The 6,419-nt window shown below is 30.2% G+C and overlaps 1 protein-coding gene across 1 annotated transcript in view; it reads right to left on the reverse strand.

Annotated features, from left to right (window-relative positions):
* LOC123004283 (mucin-16) overlaps window positions 1-6,419 on the reverse strand; it is a 37,389-nt gene that overhangs the window by 16,901 nt on the left and 14,069 nt on the right.

Raw genomic sequence — 6,419 nt, forward strand, 5'->3', positions numbered from 1 at the left:
CGTTGTTATAAAATTAAATATTCTTATACAAAAATTATTTCTTAATTCACAAAATCGACAAAAGATTGATTTTGAGTAAAAACAAATAATAAAGATACTCAAGATTTGACTTGCTTTTTTCTATTTGGAAGGTTTTTTTTTATGTTCAACTTCTTTTTCTTTTGTTTTTTTCCTTACTCTTATATTTCTTTACATACATTATTGAGGTCTTGTGTTTTAAATGTTCTTTTTTATAAGTTGCATATTTAACTTTTGTGATTAACTTATTATTTTTACAATATTTATTTTTTTTTTATTATTTAGAATTTAGAAATAGAAAACTTGTATGAACAGGACCCGGATTTGAGTTTTCGTCGGGTTAGAAAGAGGTTTATTTCAAAATTTCAATAGTTTCTTTAAAAATTTCGATTTTTGTAACGTTTTCGACTTTTTTTAACAAGAGATTCCATATCTTAAGCACAGTTTTAATTTGAAGAAAATTAAAACATTTTTTTATTAAAATTATGCAAGTTGAGATAAGATAATTATTGCTTATGATTCTGAAAATAAATTCTGACAAAATTAAAAACAAGGATCAAAGATAATCAAGATCTAGGTCACTTTTTTCTATTTGAAGGGTTTTTCTCTATTTTAAACTTCTTGTTTCTATGTTTTTTTCTTCTTCGCATTTTTCTTAAATACATTATTGAGGTCTTGCGTTTAATTGTTCTTCTTTATAACTTGCATATTTAAATGCCTTTTTTTATTTTATTTGCTTAATTTTTAGAATGTTTTATTTTTTATTGTTTAATCAACTAAAAATAGAAAAATTCTATTATCATTAGATTAGAAGAAGGCTTATTTCGAAATTATTTTTTTTATTTCAAAATGTCAATAGTTTTTAAAATTTTTATTTTTGTAACATTTTGGATTTCTTTTAACAAGAGATTCTATATCTAAATCTATATATCTAAATATCTAATATCTAAATTCTAAATAAAAACAAAAGGAATTTATTGTGACAAAATAATCAAAATCCATGTACTTATTTTCTCTATTTGAAGGGTTTTTCTTTATTTTAAACTTCTTGTTCTTGTGTTTTATTTTCTCTTTTTTCTTATACTTCTTTAAATACATTATTGAGGTCTTGCGTTTTAATTGTTCTTTTTTATAACTTGCACATTTACTCTTTGTGATTTTACTTACTTATTTTTTATTTCATCAAATAAAAATAGAAAAATTGGATGGACAAGACCCGGATGCGAATCCTCATCAGGTTAGAAGGAAGCTTATTTCGAAATTCTTAATTTTTATTTCAAAATGTTAATAGCTTTTTTAAAAATTTCGATTTTTGTAACATTTTGTTTTTTTTTACAAAGCACGGTTTTAAACTGAAGCAAATCAAAACATTTTTTTACGCAGTTTGAGATAACAAAACGACTGATTAGTGAAGAAGATAAAATTTAAATTTTGAAAGGATAAAACAATGTTAAAATATTGCGAAAGAAGTAAGGTTTTAAATAAAAAAACAGGAGGCTTTTTGGTTTTTATTAAAATAGAGAGAACTACTACACTATGTACAGCTACCGACTGAAATAACGTTGTTGTTGGAGTAATAAAGAACCAACAGTGCCACTCTAAAAAGGAGTGTTGGGCAAAAAATGAAAAATGTCCGCGTTATATAGAAAAACCATTTCAGTGGTGTTACAAGAGTTGAGAATGAACCTGTTTGCGGATTTGTGGAAAGTATGTCGCTCCATCGACCTCGACTATGCGGAATTTAAAGCGTTGCAGGTGTCTTCAGGGAGCGCATCTCTTCACGCAACTATTCCCTAAACTTTCGTTGTGACCTAGAAAATCGCCTACTATCGGATGACAAATGGTGATTGTCGAAGAGTCCGCTCGCGGCTCGAAAGTGTACACACCCAAACGAATTCCATCGCGACTAAATCACGTCTAAAGGGCTTTGAAGATGGGGTCTTGGGATGTGGGTCAGACACGGAGGAGAGTCGGTCAGCCGAACGCTCCTCGAGGCTATCTTCAAAGTGGCCTCACGTCGTTTCGATTAGCACTTGATGGACCGTTTCGCGGTTGTTTTGGCCAACCCGCAGTGATGTAATTTTTCACTTTCTTCTCGAGTTTTCCATCATTGTGCGAAAAGGTACAATTATTCAATCAGCTTTCTAATCGATGAAGGGGAAGGAAACAATTCAGTTTTAATTCATGTCCGAGTTAATGAGAAGATTATTGTGAAGTTCCCACAACTTTCCACAATTTATATTCACATCGAGAGATTTTGATCCGAAATGGTTACACATCTCATCTGAAACACATTAGTTCACGAACCTTTGTTCCTTTCATTATATAAACACCTGCTCAACTTGCTTATTTTTCTTGGTGAAGAAAGTTGAAAATTAAGATGACTTCGAGTGTACAAGATATTTGCCCACTCTCTCATCTCCGGTATTTACATGATTTTTAACAAAAAATACGACACTCCACGCACCAATTCACACTGATTTCGAATCAGATTTTTCAAACGTGTGTGAGAAAAAGGGGAAATAGTGACAAGCGGAAATACTAAACGCAAAAAAAAAATGTTTCGCGAGTTTCAGCACCCCGCAAAAATTTAATTCAAAACCGGCAAACCATAAAGATGACCTAGCAACTAATTGAAATCCTGTGGCAAAAAAAAACGGAACGTGCGCTAGCGAGAATTGCAACCGAGAGCGGGCAAAAAGATCAAACTGTGTTACTTTTATTTCACCACGAGGCATTTATTTTGATTTGTAATAACCTACATCAAGGATAACAAACTCGAATTTTAAAGGCGTAACCGGAAACTCCGTTAAGAAAACTAAAATAATAAAAATTCTTGAATGTGGATGTGTGTTTATTCACAACAGTGTCACGATATCATTCGGATTTAGGTTCACTTGAAAATACGTGGGGACTACAAATTTTTATTTTTTATTTAAAAATCAACTAATGTGTGAGTGAATCTTGGTGAATATTTGTTAAATTAATGCAAAGGTTGACTACATTATCTTTTTTTACTTTTGGGCCGTTTAAAATAAAAGTATCTGTGATTTAATCAATTTAAATAAATTTATATTCGACTAAAGTAACTTCTTATGTTTCTAAACCCGAAAACGTTATTTTAAGATTTTATCATGGTTATTCAAGGTCTTATTATCTTTTAGGAAATCTTATTTTTTTTTAATATCTCAATTATTTGCATTTTAAGAAAAGTTATTATTTGTGAAAATACAGAAACTAATTTTCGGTTACAACTACTACTTAGTATTTTTTTTTTCAAGTTCTTCAATTTTTTATTTAATAGTTATTTATTATACAAGACGATAAAATTGAATTTTGTCTTTGAGAGCAATTTAGCGTCGAGGCGTCAGCCAAGACGCTAATATGTTCGAAAAGATAATGAAAATTTTATCGTCGTGTATAATTTTGTAGTCAGTTTGGTCGATATTTATAAATGTCAAAGTAAAATTCAACAATGAAATCTAATGTCAAAGATCGTTAGCAACTAACAACCGCAGATAAACAACAATGGATGTATTTTTTAGGATCTAGACGACAAAATTTAATTTTAACTTGAAGAAAAGAGTAGATAAAATTTAATTTTAACATAGAGGATTGAATAAAATATTTTGAAAAATCTTGCTATAATTGCCAATATAATACATTTTGGAAAATATGTATGTAATATGGCTATAATTAACAAAAAAAGGGGATTTAAGAAAAAAATAGGATTTTAAAAGTTTTCTAAATTTTGATGTTTTTCCGAAGCTTTGAAATTATTTTTCTGCTTGTAATTTCGTTATTGAAAAAAAATTGTTACAACTTTATTAAATTCATGAAAAATTAGTTAGCTATCTTTAAATTTTTATTTATTTTTTGAATATACAGGGTGATTTAAATGTGTCGGACCATCTCTTGAGTGGTGATAAAGGACATCCAACTGAGTTAAAAATTCCCATAACAAAAAATTATTTGAGCCTTTTTTCACGAGACTAGCAAATTCAATAATAAATTAAATCCGACAACATGGGAAACAAAAGAACTAAAATGCCTGCATGATAATATTTAAATTAACTGTTCTGTTTTTTCTCAAAAAAAGGCTTGAAAAAAATAAGAGTTTCTTTTTATTTTTAATTTCAAAATTTTGAGGATTAAAATTATTTTTTGTTTTTGTTTAACTTAAATATTAAAGTTGCTGTTCTCAAATACTTTTAAGACAACCAAAAGAAAATGATATTTTGAACTACGTTTTTTTATTTTTTTTTAATTAAAAAAAAGATTTTATATTAAAACGTGGGCTTTATTTAGTTTTTTTAATCTTGATATTTTTCCTCAACTTTGGAGTTTTCTTTTCAGATAAAACTTTATTTTTGATAAGCTATAACAAGTAGTAAACTCTGTGTCATTAAGGAACAATGAATTTATTATTAAAAATTAAATTCTGTTTTATTAAAACTCCTCGAATATTTTTTTAAACGAAGCTGAGTTGAGAGAAGAGATGAATTGAGAACTTTGGCCATTGTTTAGACTCTAGAGACTCTCATTTCGAGAAAAAAGTATAGTCACTTTGAAAACAAATTCTAATTTCAAGAATTCTAATATATATTTTTTTTTACTTAAAATATTTGGCCAATATTGAATTTTGTTGAAATATGTTTATGACGAAAGAACGCTAGACGCAGGAATGTGAATCTTTCGCTCCGAAGTGGCGAAATATCTAAACTGTGTTAATTGCTACAAGTTTCCCGATGAGTTGAACCGTCTATAATTTTTCTGGAAGGAAAGACAAACCTTGCACAACTCGTTATATAAATGCACCTTTCGGCACAAAGAACACAAACCTGCCGACCTTACAGTCCCTGTTCTTGCATTGTTAATAAAGTGTCGACCTTGCTACACTTTGAGAAATTCTAATTAGAATATTGGGAGTAAAGAAATCGGCTCTTTGACCAAACACAGAGATAACAGTGCGAATACAGTTAAATCGTTTCTTTTAATGTGCATCTCCGTTAAACTCGTCCACGCTAACGGCACTAGAAGTCATCTAATGCGGCCTTCGGCCGTCCTTGCACCGGAAATTTCCGGCACTTTTTACAAGAATGCTAATTAAAAGAGAGAAGAAATCAGAAAACGAAAACCAATATCGAGATTTAGAGAAAGTAGAGTTTTGCTTTGCAGCTTTCATTCTCCGGAAAAGCTGCATTTTTGCATCGGATTATGTAAGAAAGGGCGGTGATGGATGCCGTGATAGGTTACACAACAATTGTAGACATTCCAACACCCATCACGATGTTCCATTCCACACAACCTTCGAGAAAGGGAAAAATTCAACAAGGTTTAGCAAAAACGAAAGGTTAAGAACGTTTTACTTTCATCCGATTGCGTGCTACTGTCAAAATTATACACACAGTGAATACGCAAAAAGGCGGAAAATTGATGCGCGAGCTGAGGGAAATACAAAACGAAGCGTTTTCAACTGGCAAATTCGTGAGAATTATTAATTAAGCTTCACTTTTGCTACCAAGTCAAAAATCGTGTCTCTACAAGTGTGATACTTTGCATTCACGACTTTAGAAAGGCGGATTCCACGTGGAAAATAATTATTCAAAATTTGACTCGGGGGCTACAAGGCTAAATTCTTGTAACAATAAATTTTTTCTTACTCTTTAATAACCAATAAGTGGCACAATTAGTTAACACTTTCGCCATCACGAAAGAAATTACAAGATTTCAATACTATGTTCATTAAAGGACATATTTCTGACGTGACTTTATTCAACACAAAAACAATTAATTTTAATAATTTCCTCTTTTAAAAATAAATTGTTTACGAGGCGATGATTTATAAACAGTATTTGCTCCGTTATTACCTCCAACAACGTGCTTCAACGTCTCAAGGTGGGTTCACTGTGACCATAAAAGCTTACTAGAGTGTATAACTGGACGTCACCAAAAAAGAAAACTACCTGAGGCAATGCGATTTATTTGATTTACGATTGTGCGTACAGTAATCTATCGGAGATTAGCCAAGTTTGCTGTAATTTATTGAAATAGCCACCATTACATCCCGATCTAGACCCAATTGACGCAAATGCAGATTTTACTCATACCTAATTATTGACTCCTTTACACATAAAAGAGAAGTCATTGTTTATTTATAACAAACCCACAAAATATTATGCACACAGACATTGAACTTATTTTGTTTTTGACTAACATGATCTTTTTTTTAATCTTTTATGTTAATTTTGATGTACGAGTATGTATACAAATTTTTGAAAGTCCATTCATTTATTTTAAATATTTGTACTAAAATCTATTTGAAATTACATCTTAGGGACATAAAAACCTAGTTTCTGATTATTAAAAGTGGCCACTAAATTATCCATATTTGAGTCTCA

The sequence above is a fragment of the Tribolium madens genome, unplaced genomic scaffold (assembly GCF_015345945.1).
Source record: "Tribolium madens isolate multiple individuals breed KSU strain unplaced genomic scaffold, Tmad_KSU_1.1 Scaffold_1;HRSCAF=32;Tcas5.2_LG8, whole genome shotgun sequence".
NCBI classification, from domain to species: domain Eukaryota; kingdom Metazoa; phylum Arthropoda; class Insecta; order Coleoptera; family Tenebrionidae; genus Tribolium; species Tribolium madens.